A 20,723-nucleotide genomic window follows, 5' to 3' on the forward strand; every position below is an offset into this window, starting at 1 on the left:
AAAGAGTTGCAGTATTAGGAAAATTGATAACCACTGTCTTAGAGCGTGAAGACACTGTAGGTTGCCTAATACTCGTTTTCTTACAGAAGATAAAATCTGCAGCACATCCGTAATTAAGCACACCAGTCCTCTGGCTACTTTGCATGGCAATAGCTTACATTGCCTGATGTAAAATTATCCTTTTGTTTGTTTTGAGAAATGGTTTCCCTTTGTGGCTGGAGGTAGGCTTAAAACCCCAGCATCACTTAGGATGGCCTTAAAGTTATGAACCTCTTGCCACAGTCACTCAAGTTTGGGGTTACAGTCATGTGCCACCATATATCCAGATCTCTCTTGAAGTTTTCATTGAGATTCTTAGATATATGTTCTGATATATTTTTATTAATTAAATGTATTATTTAATAATTTCATATATGTACACTATGCATTCATTCTAAGTATTCAGGCAAAACCCACTCCTATTTCCTCTAAACCCCTGCCACTACCATCTCCTCCCTATACATTTTTTTCCTTTCATATTTTTCTATTTTATTTTGGGACTTATTGAAGTTAATCAGGACTTTCTGTGTAATCATAGGTTGGGACTATCCATTAGAGCCTGTAGGACTCACAAGTGGGTATAAAACTGAAGGTTATGACTCTGCTGTTCCAGAATCCATGAATAATCAATAGTCTAACAGTAAAGGAGAGGGTCTCATAAGTTCCTCTATTGACAACTGACTATTGTTGGGGCCAGTCTTGTGCAGGCCCAGCAGAAGTAACCACAGTTGCTGAATGTTTATAACTTCAATGATAATGACAGGTCTCTATATTCTGACTTTTACAGTCTTTTTGGTCTCCTTTTTCAAAGTTTCTTGAGCCTTAGAGGATGTGGTAAATTTATTTTGTTTAAGGACGCATTCTAAACTGTCATTTATTCTCAGTATCTTGACTAACTGAGATTGTGCACTGACTTTAGTTCACTACAAAGAGATGCTTCTCTAAATAGGGTTGAGAGTGGCATTTGTCTATAGGTATAAAGTCACTTATGTAGAAGACAGTTTGATACTATATCAATTTAGTTAAATAATAATGATAAGTCCCACTCAGTGCCTATGAAACCCCCTATCATGCACTATGGATCGGGTTTTCAGTACCAAGTATGGATTATTTCCCATAGAACAAGCAGGATACAAAATAACCAGATAAAAATCAGTAGCCTTCCAATATAGTAACAACAAACATGCTAAAAAAATAAAACCAGGGAAACAATCTCATTCACAATATCCACCCCCAAAAAAGAGGAAGAAGAAGAGGAGGAGGAGGCAGAGGGGTAGGAGGAGGAAGAAGAGAGAGAGAGAGAGAGAGAGAGAGAGAGAGAGAGAGAGAGAGAGAGAGAGAGAGGAAGGAAGGAAGGAGGAAAGAAAAAGAAAGAAAGAAAGAAAGAAAGAAAGAAAGAAAGAAAGAAAGAAAGAAAGAAAGAAAGAAAGAAAGAAAGAAAGAAAGAACAAAACACTTGGTAATTAATATACCTAACCAAGGAAGCTATCAAAATTTAAGACACTGAAGAAAAATACGGAAGATGACGCTAGAGGTGAAAAGATACTCCCTCCTTTTACAAAGACTATAAAAACACATACTGGTGAAATGGCCATCTAATCAAAATCAATCTACAGCTCCAATACAATTCTAATCAAATCCCATGGCCATTCACAGTCATAGAAAAAGCAATGTTAAAACTTATATGGAGAAACAACAACACAAAATAAACAGAGAAAGAGAAAAGAAAAGAAATCAAGGCCAGCCAAAGCAATCCTGAAGAAAATAAAAACTGAGAAGGCATCAACATAATGGATTTAAAATATGCTTTCAATTCATAATAGCAAAGACAGTATGATACTAACATAAAAGCAGACACACAGATCAATGTAAATATACTAGAAGTTCGAATTTTAAACCCATGTACCTAGAGCTATATTATTTTAGTTTTTTTTACAAAGAAGTCAAAATTACTCATCCTAGGGTTGTACAAATGACTTACAGATAAAAGTACATGCTTCTCTTGCAGAGGTCTTGAGCTTGGTTAACAGAATTGACATGATGGTTCACAAGCAACTGTAACACCAATTCCAGATAATATGATACATTTTACTGGCCTCAAAGGAGACCAGACACACATGGTGCATATACATACATGTAAGAAAAACACTACACACAAAATAAAAATAAACATATCTTTAAAAAGGAATATGAACAACTCAATTTATAAGCTCTAAGAGATGTTTGATGTAGTCTTTACGATCTCCTACATTAAAAATCATTATCTGCAAATAAGGATACTTTTACATCTTCTTATTTTTATCCTCTATCTCCTTCATTGCCTTAGCTAAGACTTCTAGCATGATGCTAAATAGGAATGGAGAGAGTAGATACCCCTGTTTCATTGTAATTCTTAGTATAAATGTTTCTATTTCTCTCTTTTTCATAGTGGTCATAAATTGGTCATGTATAGTCTTTATTATGTTGATATATGTTGTCTCAATCTATAGCTTATCTGTAACTTTTGTTATGAAAGGATGTTAGAGTTTGGCAAGGAATTTTTCTTTTTTTTTAATTTTATTTTAAATTTAATTTAATCTTACATATCAGCCATGGATTCCCTTGTTCTCCCCCTCCCACCCACTCCCTGCCATCCCCCCAGCCCACTCCCCATTCCCATCTCCTCCCTGGCAAAGACTCCCCTGAGGATTGAGTGAATTTTTCACTGTATATTGAGATGATCATGTGTGTAGCTAGAGAGTTTTCTCTCCGGGTCCCGCCAATTCCCGGCAGTCCAAAAGCCCACTTATAAAATAAACACACAGATGCTTATATTATTTAAACTGTTTGGACTAACGGCTCAGGCTTCTTATTAACTGTTCTTATATCTTAAATTAACCCATTTCTATTAATCCATATTTTGCCATGTAGCTCGTGGCTTACCTTACATCTCCCTTGTCATGGCGGTGGCTGGCAGTGTCTCTCTGCCTCAGCCTTCCACTTCCCAGAATTCTCTTCTCTGCTTGTCCTGCCTATACTTCCTGCCTGGCTACTGGCCAATCAGTATTTTGTTTATTAACCAATCAGAGCAACACATTTGACATACAGAACATCCCACAGCACATGTGATTTAAGACTTTGAGAACACTTATGCAATGAATTATATGTCTTAATTTGTATGCTGAGCCATCCTTGCACATCTGGAATGAAGCCAGCTTGACTATGAAGCATAATCTTTATGTTGTGAACTTTAAATTCAGTTTTTAGATACTTTGTTGATAATTGCTGCTTTTAACTTAATAAGGGAAGTTGGGGGTGTAGAATAATCATTTGTATACTGTGAAGAAAAGTCACTTGGATTGGTTTAATAAAAAGCCAAACAGCCAATAAGTAGGCAGGATTTTCAGGGAAGATAGAACTCTGGATAGAAAAAGGGCAGAGTTTTGAGGAGACTATAGTGATGCAGAATAAGAAGCATGGGCTTTACAAAGTAAAGGTAACCGAATCACATAAGAATATGATTAAAATATATGGGTTAATTTAAGTTATAAGAGCTAGTTAGATACAAGCCTAAGCTATCAGTCAAGCTTTCATAGTTAACAAGAAGTCTCTGTGTGGCTATTTTAGGAGCTGGCTGATGGGACAGAAAAAAGTCTGCCTACAATTCCATCTGTATTTTTCTTTGCTGATGTCTTTATTTGGTTTTGATATCAGAGTAACACTAACTTCATTAAGAGTTTGTAATCATTCTTTATTTTTTATTTTATTAAATAATTTAATAGTAATGGTTTTACTTCTTTAATGATCTAGTAGAGTTTACCAGGGAATCTATTTTTAACCTCTATGGTTGGTATGTAAAATGAATAAAAAAATAAATTAAAAAAGATATGTTTTCAAATTCTATCAATTCATGGAATTTTTTATTTCCTTATTGATTTTGTCAGTAGCTCATTCATCATTCATTTGTGTGCTATTTAATTATCTTTGAGTATGCATACCTTTCAAAGTTTTGTTTGACATTGACCTCTAATTTTATTTCATTGCAGCCTAATAGACACTATTTCAATTTTTCTATATTTGTGTGGCTTGTTTTGTGTCCTAATATATAGTATCATTTGGAGAAAGTTTCATGGTCTCATGAGAATAATATATATTCTTTAGTGTTTGAGTGGAATGTTCTATAGATGCCTATTTGTTTCATTTATGGTGTTATTTAACTTCAATGTTTCTGTTATTATTTTTTATTTTTGGACCTGATGACCTGTTTACCAGTGAGAGTAGGGTGCTGAGGTCACCTACCAACACTATGTTATGATTAATTCATGGCTTTGTATTTGGTAACATTTGTTTTATGAAAGTGGGTGTACCTGTGTTTGCTGTATGTTTATTTTAAAACTATAGTATCTTATTCACAGATTACTCCCTTCATTGATGTGAAATGACCCTTTGTTTATCTTTTAATAAATTTCAGGTTTAAGTCTGGTTTTTTTTTTGGTTATTAGAATTTCTATGCATGCTCATTTACTAGCTCCATTTTCTTGTTATACATTTTTCATCTTTCTATGCTAAGGTCATGTCTATTTGATGATGAAGTATTTCTTGAACAGCTAAAAGTAGGATTCTGTTTTCTAATCCAACCTAGTTCTCTCGATCTCTTTATTGAGGGAATTGATGCTATTAATATTCAGAGTCATTATTGAAAGTTTGGCATTGACTGATATCATTTTGTCATGTTTGTTTTCTTATTCTTGGTTTTCATAAATTGTAAACTGGCATCATTTATTTATTCCCTATCCTGGCTATATTTATATCATCTTGACACTAGTTAAGAGTCAGTTCTCACCTCAGACAAATGACTTCATAAGATTTGCCTGTGGATGAACCTGTAGTCCATTTTCTTCATTCATGATTGATGTTGAAAGGCACAGCTCATTGTGGGTTGTGCCACCCTTGGGTCAGTGGTCTTGGTGTCATTAGAAAGGAAGCTGAGCAAGCTATGGAAAGCAAGCCGGTAAGCAGCCTTTCAAGAACATCACTTCTTGCCTCCAGGTTCCTGCCTTGAATTCCCGCCCTGATTTCTCTTTGATAATGCACAATAATATGGTAGTGTAGGATGAAATAATCCTTTTCATCCCCAATTTGCTTTTGGTCATGATGTTTTATCACAACAATAAAAATCCTAACAAATACATTCCACAGTGTAGACTCTTGGTTATGTTTATCCTTCCCTTGATTATGATATAGTCCTTCCAGTATTCTTTATAGGGCTGGCTTGGTGCTGATGAGTTAGTTTTGCCAGCTTTCATCATAGAAATTCTATCTTTTACCCTTAATCATGAGGGATAGTTTTGCTTAGTAAAACTATCTTCATTTGCCTCTTTCATTCTTTCAGAACCTGAAGCATGTTACTCGAAGCTCCTCTGGCCTTAATGCTTCTGTTGACAAATGTGATGTTATTTGGATAGACCTGCATTTATGTGGTATTTGGACCTTCTCTCCCAGTCTTCAGTGTACTCTTTCTCTTTGTTCCATGTATTTAGGGTTTGAGCTATACTATGATTGGGAGCTTCTTTTTTGGTCTTGTCTTTCTGGTGTTCTGTGGGTTTCTTTTACCTAACTGGACATCTCTTCCTCTAGATTTGGGGAATTGGCTTCTTATTTTACTTAAAATATTTTCTGTACTATGACCTTAAACTTCTATGCTTTTGGATACGAATAATTTATAGTCTTCATGGTATCCCAAGGATCCTGCATATTAGATTTCAATGCATTATAAAACCTTTTAATCCTGCTACTGTGTCTTATAAATGATCCATTCTGTTGGTGATGCTTTTCACTGACTTTTTTGAAATTTTCCATGAATTTTTTGTTCTTTCTTTTCCAAGTTACTCAGGGATAATTCTTATGGGCCTACCATACCCTTAGAGATACCACAACAGTAATATACAACAAACACAGTTATTGTTTTCTTAAGGTTGAATACCATTCCAGTTGTTTGACATGGAAAAACACCATTTAATACTTACAAAATGAATATGAGCCCAGGACTATCATTAGAAAATTGAGGTACAGAGAGTTTAAGTTGCTTACTCAAGGAAACAATTATTAAGTAAGAGCCTTATATTTGAAGTGAAGCACAGTAACTTCTGAGCTCATAATCAATGAGCTTATTTATCCAGTACACATATATACACTATAGCATGCTATAATTTATTTCCAGAGTAAAATGAAGTTGCAAAAATTTTTCATTATAAGAAATGAGGAAAATTAGACAACTATTGAAAACACTTTAAACCTATATTTAAAGGAAATTTGTAAGCATATTAAATCTCAATGCAAAATACTATGGGAAAAATATTCTATATATTTTAAATGCATTCTTTTTAACATAAATTTATCACACGAGAAAAAATATCCTATTAATTGTATTGTGTTAGGCAATGAATAGATACTTAAGATGACTTAAATGTACATCTAGGGTTTGATGCTACACTTAAATTGATGTATTAGAAAGAAAATCACTGTGATTTTTTCATTATCATTTGATCAAATATTTGAGATATTCATTGTAAAGCAAAGCCTTATCAACCACTATAGTAGTTTTGAAGAACACTTTGTCTTCATATGTCAGGTTGTTGTTCTGAAGTCTCTTTTAACACACTTATGAGGTGCAGCCAAATACCAAGTAACTTGTCACATATAAAGATTTTAAACACAAATATTTTCTTTTTTTTGTTTTGTTTTGTTTTGTTTTGTTTTTGTTGTTGTTGTTTTTCGAGACAGGGTTTCTCTGTGTAGCTTTGCGCCTTTCCTGGAACTCACTTGGTAGCCCAGGCTGGCCTCGAACTCACAGAGATCTGCCTGGCTCTGCCTCCCAAGTGCTGGGATTAAAGGCGTGCGCCACCACCGCCCGGCCTTTTTTTTTTTTTTTTTTTTTTCCGAGACAGGGTTTCTCTGTGTAGTTTTGGTGCCTGTCCTGGATCTTTTTTTTTTTTTTAATTTTATTTATTATGTATAGTGTTCTGTCTGCATATACACCTGCAGGCCAGAAGAGGGCACCAGATCTCATTATGGATGGTTGTGAGCCACCATGTGGTTGCTGGGAATTGAACTCAGGACCTCTGGAAGAACAGCCAGTGCTCTTAACCTCTGAGCTACCTCTCTAGCCCCAAACACAAATATTTTCATTTTTCTACCTTGGAATGAAATTCTATCACCTATGACATCTTCAAAACCTACATGTACAGGAACATGAAATATGGGTAGTATAGGCCAATATAATAAAAGCAAAAACTCTTTTTTCCCCTCATTCCTGATAGCCAAACTCTACATGATCTTAAAAAGTATGCATCCTCTTAACTAAAATGTGTAGAGACATACGCCAGTTTTTGAGTGTGCCTAGTGGGACTTCTTTGTACTTAGGAGGAAATTGTTGCACTTTACAGACTGTATTAGCTTCCATTCTAAAAAAAAAATACAAATAGAGTCCATTTTTCCATTAAAAACCTCACAAGCACAGTCCGGACTCTCTAAGTTACTATTGTCATTATGGTCTTCTGAGCTCCAACCAGTATTAGTCATTAAGCATTCTAGGTTTCATATAGCATTTCTACATCTCTAAAATTACCTGATTTCATCCTGAAAGCCAATTCTAATGACTTAGTATATGGTGAGGTAGGATCAAAGTAATGACTTCACTTCTTTGGGACTAATTTTCTGTGTTAACCAGTTTCTTTTTACAAAATACCAAATAAATAAATGAATGAATGAATGAATGAATGAATGAATGAATACATAAATAAAACTTAAAGGAGAGTTCATGTAGTAGGCTAGTAGGCAGAAGAAATGCAGCTATGGATGTGTCCAACAGAAAGAAACACAGCATCCAAAGTATTTAAGACCATTGGAAAATAATTGGCTTTACCAGTCTCAAGGAGGCATGGTGAGTTCTGCCGTATATTATGAGGGTTCTGTGCACAGAGCTGCCATTCTTGACCAATCCCCATGGTGTACAGAACACTGAAGTATGGGAAGGGCATATATTCTCCATCCCTTGGCTACAGAAACTAAGTCTTTTACTGTCACTGTCAACTAAGGAACATATACTAGAGCACCAACATTATTCTGTGCATCGTCAACATTATTTTGTGCATTGTCTTCCAGTCTATTGTGAACCAGCTTCCTGGGATCTAAACCAGTATTCATCAGAACTATGGTGAGCAGATACTCCTATATACCACCACAGAGGTACTTAAGTTGGTGGGGGCTCACTTGGATGTTTTAGAACTGATCACCCAGGAACACCAGGTCTCCTAGGCAGTTATCCGATAATGTCACAGAACAAGCTCTGTGAGTTCATCTTGGACGATGCATCTCAGATATATCTGGAGTTCAGGAAGTTCACAGAAGTACTGGAAGCCACATAGGTGCCTCAGCAGGAAGCAGTGTGGGCAAAACTTGCGGTGGTAAAGGCTAAGCTTAAGAAGGCAGCCACTGTTTCTGTCTTGGGCAATTCCAAGGGAGCTGAGCTGATTGCCAGCTCCCTGGCTACCCTAGCAGATGATGGCTTAATTGATTTACCCATTCTAGAAGCCACTGAGAATATTATGTAAGAGCTCCATGACACATCATTTGCCTGGTGGTTGGGCAGTTCCTGTTCCTTCATCTGTTCTACTGGATCTGCCCTGCCTATACCTCATCAGTCCAACCCAATCAGGCCACTGCCCATTCATTCTGAACACTGCCTTATTTCTCCTCCCAACCCAGAAATTAATCTAAAATTTCATGATCGGCTTAAAGTGAAATAAATAAAAGTAAAATTGCTTGGGGTTGAGAGCACTTTAAGAGAGGAATATTTTATATTGACTCATGTTTTCAGATGTTTAAGTTCATTGTCATTTCACTTTGTGTTTTTGATCCTGTAGAAGTTTCTTTGATGAGGAGAGGAAGCTACACATATCCGTGGATATAAAGATGAGTATTTAGAATAGTTGTAAATTGTACTGATTTAGGAAAGTGGCATACTAGTTTCTCCTCTAGAGTCCATGACCTAACCAGCTGTAGGTATATTTACAGTACCTGGCTGAAAATTGTCTTTAATATGATTGATTATATTGATTTTTGTTTATAACAGAAAAATAGGAAAGCATGTTGTGTGCATTTCTTCTGTCCTTGGTAAACATGTCCTTGTAAAATATACTTAAATGTCTAAAGAAGTTGATAAGTCATTCATTTATTTTCAATTAATTTAAATTGTAAAGTGTATTAGATTCTACTAATATATTGTATAGTATTACATGTTAAAAACCATTGTTTTTGGGAAGCAGGCAGTAAATGTCATGCTCTTGGTCTAACATTTCATCATCTCCCACTTATTTCTAGAATTTGTATTTTTTGTTATTGTTGTTATGGAACATAGTCCTCTAAAGGACATTCCTCTTATTTTCTAATGGTAGAATACTCACCTTCCACTTCTAGTTATAACAGTGAGACAACTGTTTCTTATTAGGTTTTGGAGACTATTACATTTATTGTTTATATAAATAATATTCATGATTTAATGGTAGCAAGGAGAGACATTAAAATAGTTGATAGATTAATAAGGGCTCAGGAAAATTGGGGATGCATGTATTTATAAATCTTGGCCCAAATGTATTTTCCACAAACTGTGATGATCTTCCAAATTAACTATATTTAGTAGCACATGCTGAGTATCATTCAAAAACTCCACAATATTAGTATTTCAAGTAATTATTTTAAGTAATGAGATCTGAATCCCTTCACTTGAAAAACTGGCCTCACAATGTAGACAAAAATAGTTCTTTATTTTTATTTCACATCAATCCACTTGACATTTTTAGCAGTTTTTGCATTTGATACTTGAACAAAAATAGCAAGAGGACACATTATAATATTATTTCTGAATCCAAAAACTATAGAAGTATCTAAAATAAGCAATATATAAACCAAAATTAAAAAAAATAGTGTGTAATGACTGAATAACTGAATATGCCCCTATAAAATGAATATATAAATCATTCATTTAATAAAAATAAAAGTAAATATGTGTCAATGGTATTATTTGAAATTTGTAAAACATATAGGACAATATTTTGGCTTTGCTCGCACTTTCATTAGTGAATGGTCTGTGGTTGATAATTGGTTTAATGAATGAAACTAAGATAGTCAGAACCAGATGTTCTTCTAATACATACTTTTTTTTTTCTTTTTTGAGACAGGATTTCTCTGTGTAGCTTTGTGCCTTTCCTGGAACTCACTCTTTAGCCCAGGCTGGCCTTGAACTCACAGAGATCTGCCTGCCTCTGCCTCCAGAGTGCTGGGATTTAAAGGCATGTTCCACCACCATGCAGCCTAAGACATACTTCTTTTTTTTCTGTCTGTATTTTTTAAAATTTATTTATTTTTCTATTATCAGCTTGATACAGTATATATTTTTATCCTAATAGTGAAATGTTTCATTGAGGCTTGCCCAGTGATTGAGTAAAACCAAAACTTATTATAAGCCACAGTCATTCTAGGGTCCCCCCTGCTATGTAGCCTCCCTGGTTCTGTGGGTTACAATCTGATTGTTCTTTGCTTTATATCTAGTATCCACTTATGAGTTAGTACATACCATGTTTGTCCTTCTGGGTTTGGGTTACCACACGTAGGATGATATTTTCTAGTTCCATCCATTTGCCTGCAAATTTCATGATGTCATTGTTTTTTCTCTGCTGAGTAGTACTCCTTTGTGTATATGTACTACATTTTCTTAATCCATTCTTCAGTTGAGGGGCATCTAGGTTGTTTCAAGGTTCTTGCTATTATGAATAATGCTGATATGAACATAGTTGAGCATGTATCCTTGTGGTAAGATTGAGCATTCCTTAGATATATGCCCAAGAGTGGTATAACTGTGTCTTGAGGAAGACTTATTCCCAATTTTCTGAGAAACCACCATACTGATTTCCAGAGTGGTTGTACAAGTTTGCATTCCCACCAAGAGTGGAGGAGTGTTCCCCTTTCTCCACATCCTCTCCAACATAACCTGTCTTCAGTGTTTTTGATCTTAGCCATTCTGACAGGTGTAAGATGGTATCTCAGAGTTGTTTTGATTTGAATTTTCCTGATGCTGAGCAATTCCTTAAATGCCTTTCAGTCATTTGAGATTCTTCTGCTGAGAATTCTCTGTTAAGCTCTGTAGCCTATTTTTAACTGGATTGCTCAGTATTTTGATGTCTAGTTTCTTGAGTTCTTTATATACTTTAGAGATCAGTCCTTTGTCAGATGTGGGGTTGGTAAAGATCTTTTCACATTCTGTAGGCTGTCTTTTTGTATTATTGACCGTGTCTTTTGCCCTACAAAAGCTTCTCAGTTTCAAGATGTCCCATTTATTGTTTGTTATGCTCAGTGTCTGTGCTACTGGTGTTATAGTTAGGAAGTGATCTCCTGTGCCAGTGTGTTCAAGAATACTTCCTACTTTCTCTTCTTTTGAGGTTCATGAAAGTAAGTTTTCTCTATTTGTTTTAATGTTGGGGAGCAAATCCAGGGCCTTAAACATACCAGAGAAGTGTTCTATCACTAAGTTAAATTGTTGTGTGACATTTTGTTTGTGTTCTGACAAAGCTTGCCTGGTGATAAGAGGGAAGACTTAGCCATGAGTTAACCAAAGAGGCCAGGCAATGGTGGCACATACCTTTAATCCCAGAACTTTGGAGGAGGAAGCAGGAAAATCAGGAGTTTAAGGCCACTCTGGACTACACAAGATTGAACCACTCTAAATGAGAAACAGAACCAGGTGATGGTGGTGGGGCACACCCTTAATCCCAGCACTAGGGAGGTGGAGACAGAAATATAAAGTGAGTGGAGACAGAATTCTGGCCCTATTCAGTCTGAGGATTCGTAAAGATAAGAAAGTTCTAGTAGCTGCTGCTCTACTTCTCTGATCTTTCAACTTTCACCCTCGATATCTGACTCCTGAAAAATAAATCCAATCATATGAGTAATATAAAAATTTTAAATTGTATAGTCATACATTCACAGATTGGGTAAAAATAAAGCAATTAAAGCTTTGTCTGTATGACATCTACATGTAAAAATTTCACTTCAAATAAAACATTAGATGTTAATAGTAAAAAGACAGATAAGTCTATGGTGCAAGGTATAGGAACTAGAATGCTATACTAACAACAATTAGGGTAGACTTCTACATAGTATCTATAATGATACTGTTAGGGGTTGAGATGGACATTCCATAAGAATCAAGACAGTGAGGCCAGTAAGATTGCTCAATAAGAAAACCCTCTTGCTTTCCAGTCTAACAAAATTGTTTTGATCCCTAGGACTCAAAAGAATGAAGGAGAGAACTGAGCCTCCAGCAGTTCTCTGACCTACACACATGTGCTGTGGCACCTGTACACTAATTCACACACACACACACACACACACACACACACACACACACACTCACTCATGCAGGTACATAAAGAGCAAAGAGATTAACTTATCAGAGGCACAAAAATCCAAAAATGTCATGTATCTCATGACAGAATTTCAACATTCAAAGAAAAGAACCCAGGAGAAAGAAATAGGCAGATGTACAGTGATAGTTAGACATTGTATTTTTTTTCTTTCTTACTTAATTTGAGGTAAAATGACAAGGGAAAAACAATGGTTGCATAGAAGTTGTCATACTATGTACTCTTGGGATTGAGTATTTATCAATATAGACAGGAGAACACTGAGAAATAAATGTTGTTTATTTCTAGACGCCTGTTTGCTCTTATACAGTCAATTACTCATATTAAAGAGGATGCTCAAGCCTATTAGGAAAAAATACTAAACACTTTTTGTTTAATGTTATCATCTGCCAGAAATACACACATATTCTCTTCAAAAGCTAAAGCAAAAGAAATAAATGCCATCAAGAAAGCTTAGTTTTCTTTTTTTTTTAATTGAAGGAAATATCAGATTTGTATAGATGGATATTAACAGCCAGGGTTTACTTCATTAAGGCATTGTTATCGTCATCATCATCATCATTATTAAGATTATTAATAATTATTAAGATTATTAGAAATTGAACATAGGGTCTCTTGTATGTCAGACAAGCATTCTACCACTGATCTACATATCCATATTGAAACATTATTTTGAAACAAAAACAACATTGACAATGTTTTGTAAAACTACTGCACTTTTTACAGCATCTTTCATATATATCTTATTTATGTTAATTCGAACATGTATTCAGGCTAAGTGCTGACATAATAATATGAACGACACCAACTCAAAAATACTCAAGCTAATATATTCAAGTGAATCGAACCTACAGTACTCCTCTTTTAGGTTTTTGTTTTACCAATTTCTCTAGGAAACCTCCTGTGATGTTTAGTTTTAACTGATAACTTAACCTAAAATCACCCAGGAAAAGAAGAGTCTTTTATTTTGTAATGATATACTTTAATTTTGAGTGTATGGAGAAAACTCAGTTTATTCACCAATAGATAAATACCTAATTAAACTGTATCTTGACCATATCTATCCCCCACTGTCCCCTCCAACTCTCTCCAGAACACCAATCAAAATTTCATGTTCTTTTAAAATAATTGTTTTTTAATCAACTGAGTTTAATTAGTGCTGCTCATATGTGCATGGGTGTGAGGTCATTCACTAGTGTATGAGGAACCTATCAGTGACCATATCTCCCCCCACACAAAAAAAAAAATGACCCTCTTTCTCTTAGTAGTCATCAAGTACCAATAGTTCTTCAGCAAGTAGTGGGGCCTTTGGTGCCTTCCCCACTCCTTACCAGAATTTATAACTGGTCTTATTTTGAGCTGGATTTGTGCAGGTTGCCACAGTTGCTATTAGTTCATGTGTATAACACTCAAGTCATATGTAGAAGAAACTATTTTATAGCATTCATGAACATCCTCAGCACTTAGATTCTTTCTAGACCCTCCTCCATGATATTCTCTGAGTCTTGACATAGGGGAGATAGATATAAATATCCCAACTATGACTGAGCACTCACTGTCACTTCTTCTATGCTCTGAACAGAAATGAGTCTCTGTATAAGCAATATTGCAATATGAACCTTTTCTGTCAAAGGTTGGGATCAGCACCATTCTATGGACATAAACATAAATATTAAGAAATCTGTTTGACATGACCATCTGGAAAATAATAATAATGTTATAATAATAAAAACAACACTTTCATAGCCATGGGTTTTGACTATAACAAAAGCATGAATTCTCTCTTGTGGGGTAGGCCTCAAATCCACTCCAGAGAGCAGGGCAGTTCATTGCACCCATAAATATTTGTGCCACTATTACAACAATGGATGTCTCTTGCCTTGCAGGCCCAGTTCTCTATAAGAGCATCAGTCTCTTTTCTTCCTCAAGATCCTGTGTAGCACCTCCAGCATATGAAACCTAGGCAGCAGAGAATGAGTTTCCTGATCAGTTCAATAATGATTTCTCTGTGTCATGTAACCAATTTGTGTGCTCTCTTCAGTAATAGGGTCTTGACATCTAGTTATGGTAGGCAATCAAGAGGAATAGCAAACACTGAGATTTTCATTTAATAAACAGTATCTTCTTACAGCAGAATTGTTTACTGATATGGGGTATCTCTGTTTAAACTTTTTTAATTCCAATTTTTAATTAGCTTACAAATTAGTTGTTTCATGAAGCAAGTTCCTGAATATTTTCACCATAATCCTTTTCCCATCCCTGATTAAATCTTTAGCTCCAGGAATACCTCCCATTGTGCTTTTTCATATCACATGTGTTCCACTATCAACTCCTACTACATTTTTTAAATTTAATTGCATGATCCAAAGTAGCTTTTTCATGTACACCTAAAGTTGGTTTGCCTCCCACTGGCCCTTCATTTCTTCACTCACATCACTAAAGTACCTGCTTGAACACTTCTGTCTCCAGTATATTCACTTACTACTTTCATATTCTGTCTTCCACTCTAAGTGCACAACCCCTGCCAGTAGCCTATTTTTAGTTTCCTAGCTTCTGCATATACTCCATATTAAACATAGAAAAGAAAATACTTGAAGCTAGAACACTTAGACTACATGGCATTTGTCTTTTGGTGTCTGGGTGATCTCACTTAGTATATCTCCCCCCAGTTTAATCCATGTACTTGCAAATTTCATAGTTTCATTTTTCTTTATAGCTGAGTAGTATCTCATTGTGTATATGTACCACACATTCATTACTCATTCATCAGTTGATGACTATCTAGGTTGATTCCATTTCCAAGCTATGGTGAATAGAGAGACAGTGAAAAAGGATGTTCAAGTGTCCCTGTAGTAAGACAATAACAAGTCCTTTGGGTATGTGTCCAGGAGTGGTATTGCTTGATCATATGGTAATTCAATTCTATTTCCAATTTTTTTTTTTGAGAATTCTCCAGAATGACTTCTAAAGTGGCTGGAATAGTTTACACTTCCATCAGCAGTATGTAAAAATTCATCTGTCCTACATTTACACCAGCATTTATTGTCTAGAACTGCCATTACATTCCATCTCACACTGGTCATAATTCCCACCAACAGGAAAGGACTCTTAGTGAGAAATTGTCTAGGTTAGTTTTGCCTATGGGCATGTCTGTAGGGGATTTTCTTGGTTGCTTTAATTGATGTTTAAAGGCCCAGCTTGACATGATTCCCTAGGTTTTGAGCCCTAGATTTATAGAGTAGAGAAAAGTGAGTTGAGTATTAGGCATGCTTACATTTATTGCTCACTACTCTTAACTGTGAATACGACTAGTTACTGAAAGGGAAACTAATTTATTCCACTTACAATTACGGGTCATAGTAAGTAGAATAAACTGCTTTCTCTTGAAGCTGTTTCATCACTGCATTCTATCATAGCCACAAAAATGAAAATATGAACCTTCTTTTTTGTGTCCTTCCTCAGATATCATCATAGGGTAGCTAATATTTATAAGGAAATATGATGTTTCAGCTCTAAAATGATTACTTGTGACGTTTACTGTCATATCACTATTATTCTTAAGTTTCTTGTACATTAGTCATTTCTATATGGCCATACATAGTGAGATTATATATATATATATATATATATATATATATATATATATATATATATATATATATGTTAATTCTCAAGCTTTCTTCTATAGTATCACGCATTTTCTCCATATATAGAGGTATTTATCGGGAAATTTGTACTGGTTAGTGTAGTTGGAAATTTCTTCAGTCCTGCCAGGCCCTGCAGTCCCGTGGCCTGCTTATAATCAATCACTCTGTGTGCTTACTTGGGGGACGAGAGTAGGAGAGATTTGTCCCCACTGCCAGCCAGCTGGGACACAGGAAAACTTCTGACAACAGGTTAGTCTTTGTAAAGTTGACACAAACTAGAGTCACCTGGGAAGAAGGAAATTTCAATTGAGAAATTATTTAGAGCAGGTTGGTCTGCAAGCAAAATTGTGGAGCAGTACTACCCTAGACAGGTTGTCCAGTGTTGTATAAGAAAACAGTCTGTGCAAGCCGTGGGAAGTAAATCAGTAAGCAGCACTCCTCCATTGCCATTGCTTATTTCCTGCCTCCAGGTTCCTGCCTTGAGATCCTGCAATGCCTTGGCTCTATGATGGATGATAAAATGCAAGATTAAGGAAATTCCCAAGTTGGGTTTTAGTCAGTGTTTTATCACAGCAACAGGAAACTAAAACTTAACACAAGACCAGAAGTCCTGATAACTAGATACTTGTCCATGTTTTAAATTTCAAATTTGTAGATATATTTTGACCATATATAAATCTTTTAAGCTCTCAAAAATAATCTATATAATTATGTTAACTTCTTGCTACCAAAAAAGCTATGCTTTTTCTGACCACTTCTCTACAGGAGGTTCCAGTTTGGAGTGGATAAAATGTTAGCTTTTAGGCCTGAAAACCACAGGTTGTCTCTTTTTCTGCAACTGTAAACAATTTTCTGATAAATTTGTTTCCTCTGTGTAGTGCCACTGCCAGAAAATATATTTCTTTCTTTACAGAAATATAAAAATTGTAACATAAGTTGCATGATTTTTGTTAAAAAATACAAAATAGTAAATAAAATTAAGCTGTGCATTAAAAGTATGTAAAACATACTACTTATCCTAAAATCTTTAAGCATGGCATGACCTCAGAAAATCCATATACAGGAAATTACAGGGAGAGAGAGAGAAAGAGAGACAGATAGAGACAGAGAGACAGAGAAACAGAGACAGAGAGCGAAAGAAACAGAGACAGAGAGAAACCGAGACAGAGAGACAGACGGGGGCGGGGAGTGAGCAAAAGAAAGAAAAAGTAAAACACTTCCAGTTAAAATGTTTGGCAAGAAACCTGTTCCATGGATTAGGCTAAGAAGTGAAGTCTGTTCCAAAGAATGAGAGAGTAAAAGCTTTGGGAATGATGGGATGGTGAAAACTGCAAAGTAACAAAGTAATGATGCAGCAAAAAGGCACTAAGCCACACAGAACACAGCTGTAGCAATCTAGCATTCAGGATATACCCATAACCCCCACAAGTATCAAAAGTAGTTGTAGGTTTTGATGATACAATTATTCCTCTGGAAGATGGGCCAGCAATGGACAAGAATATCATGTGTTCTGAGTCATATTATGACTCACAGGGCAGAGGCTGTGTGACATCCCAAGAAAGAAGCTATTATTGGAAAATGAACTGATTTAGATGCAAAGAACAGGGAATAACCACAAAATAAGAAGGCTGAGTTTAATTTGCTCCATCCTCAGGGCAATTGATACTCATGGAAGGCAGCTGTGGAGGGCAAAATGATTAGACACTGATGAATTGAGAAAGTACATATGGCAAGCGGTGTGTCCTAGACAGTGAGGTGCACAGGGAAAGGCAACACTACCCTTACTTGCTGGAAGTGTGTATGAGAGTGTTGAGCCTGAGGTCACATGGTGATCAACTTCTGGAGCCATCTATCTGCTGGTCACTCCTGCAGTTGGAAAGTGCTAAAGCTACTACAGGTTACTTGAAGCTTACTTCTGCGTGATTAATGGGTCAGGAAGACTTGGAATTTCAAGGAAGATTTAGAACCTGTACAGATCATAGTGTCATGGTTGTTTCCCCAACTTCCAAGGCAACCTGGAAAAATCTGCAGCAAGAAGAAAAACCACACCAAGTGGCTATTAGCTGAGAAGTCTGAGGAAGGTGAAGAAACTGGCCCTACAGACTACAAATTGTGGCCCACAAATGACCCTAGTACTCAAGGAGGGAAGATACTAAAGCAAAGGAGACAGCTCTGGCTGACATCAGCACTTGTCCAATAGAGGCTTAACACCAGCATACGCCATAGAGAAGAGTCCAGGAACTCAACCAGCTTACACCATTTATATAACTAACATCTGATTCTCCCAAATCTTCTCCCACATTTCATCTCTTTTTATTACACTGCTAGATTTATTCTTATTTTATTGCATTTATACACATTTTTTAAAGTTTTCACTCCCCTTCATGCATGAATCTAATTTTATTCATGAATTTTTCATTGCTGTCCAATAAATTATCTTTTTACTTATTTCTTTTCTTCTCACTAAAAATTTCTTTTTTTATTCCTTCTGCCGTATAATCTTTATATTACTAAATTTTGGCTTTGCTTTTATTTTATTTTCTTTAAATATATATTGTTAGCTTTTATTCTCCATCTTACATCTATTTAATTTTGTTTTTGATATACTTAGTACTGAAAATTGTTTTTCAGAAAATTCTTTTTTCTCCCTTTCTTTTCATTTGCTTAACTTTGCTTGTTCTTCACTTTCTCCTCTCCCTGCTTGTTTTTATCTCATTGTTATTTTCAATATTTACTCTAAATAATTGTTTATTTCATGGTACAATATATATAGTACTTTATTTTCTGGCTGATTACCATAGGCAATATATTAATAAGATTAAGTTAATTTTAAACATCTGGATTCTAAAAGATGCTACCACATTTAAAGGAAAAATTCTAGACTGGGCAAAATGTTTATGCTTTATATAATGGACAAATATTTGAAATCTAGAATGGAGAAAATATAAGAAACGTGGTATGTAAGGATAAGACAAAAATACCAAAGAGAAATTAATATACAAAAGTTATGAATAGATTCACACAAAGACATAGAAATTGATAATAAGCATATCAAAAGACCCTCTGTCTCATGAATAGTTATAGAAATACAAACTTATACATTTATGGCATATACATTTCTTGTCAGATAGGAAATAGAAGGTCAAGTAAGAGACAGCATAAAAGAGAATTCCCAGTGTTCTGCATGGCTAAAGATTTGGAGAAAAGAATGCTAACACATAAGTTGCAATTGTAAATTGGAATAGTCTTTTGATGGCATTCTTTATATTATCTACCCAAACTTAAAACAATCATTGTGATGATTAGTTTGTTTATAAAATTAACACCAGTTCAAAACAACTGAGTAGAAAAACCTCAACGGAGAAAATACATCTATCTAGTTGACCTGTGGGCAGGTCTGTGGCACATTTTCTTAATTAATGATCTGATGTAGGCAGCTCAGCCTACTATGGGAATTGCCACCTCTGAGCAGGTGGTCCTGATTTGTATAAGAATGCAAACTGAGCAAGTCTTGGAGAGCAAGCCAGGAAGCAGAATTCCTCTATGACCTCTACTTTAGTTCTTGTCCTGATTTTCATTTATAATGGACTATGATCAGTGAGTGTAAGTAAATAAACGCTTTCCTCCTTAAGTTGCATTTAGTTATGGTGTTTATCACAACATTAGTAACCCTAACTAAGGCATTCATACTCTTTATTCTGGAAGTCTTGTTATTTCTTAGAGCAGCATCTGTTTGCACATATTTACAATGAGCCATGATCATGTATGTTTACCTCAGCATTGCTTATAATGGAAAGGGAAAATTCAAACATGTTAAAGGTCTGTGATTATTGTCATAGTTAAAACAATGCTCTATATTCATGCTACCTGTAATTGCATGTACTTAATACAAGAAAGAGGTAAATTTCTATGTACTTGAATACAATGAGGTGATGTTGAAGAAGAAATTTAGTTTTGGAATAATAGATGACCACACGTGATAAGCCTAGAGAGTATAAGTGGCCAATTGATCACAGTGGTTACTGAGCAAATGAGTAGCATTGACTGATGAATGAGGCAGAATAAATTGCAACTTTTGCCTGAATTTTTATGATATTCAACATGTTTTTTTATTCATTATTATTTGTGTCATTTAAAATTATATTTAAATTTTCAGGCTGTGTTGTGTCCAGAATTTTCCAAACATCCCCAAATTATTTCAAAGGGCAGATCTTTCATTAATGATTTTTGCTTTGAACTCATTGCTACTTTACTCAAGTCTTGGACTTTACTAGCATTTAATCATTCTCATTATACCATAGCTACCTGTTACAGCATGAATATAATTGCCTTTGTTTGAGGATTTCATGTTTCTCAGCAGGAATCCCTAAAAAGTAGCTTTTATCTCTCATAAAGGAGTATAAAGAAAAATGCAATAGAGCTGTGTGCATCTCAGCTTCATGTATCTCTAACAGAGTCGTTTGTCCTTTAATGATATAAGTACTATGCTCCTCGCTAAATACTGTCTTAGGAGCTTAAATTTGGATTTTATTAGTCATAGCTTATTTCCATCTATTGTGTCCTTTTCCTATCAATTCTT

Source organism: Peromyscus eremicus, chromosome X, assembly GCF_949786415.1.
Source record: "Peromyscus eremicus chromosome X, PerEre_H2_v1, whole genome shotgun sequence".
NCBI classification, from domain to species: domain Eukaryota; kingdom Metazoa; phylum Chordata; class Mammalia; order Rodentia; family Cricetidae; genus Peromyscus; species Peromyscus eremicus.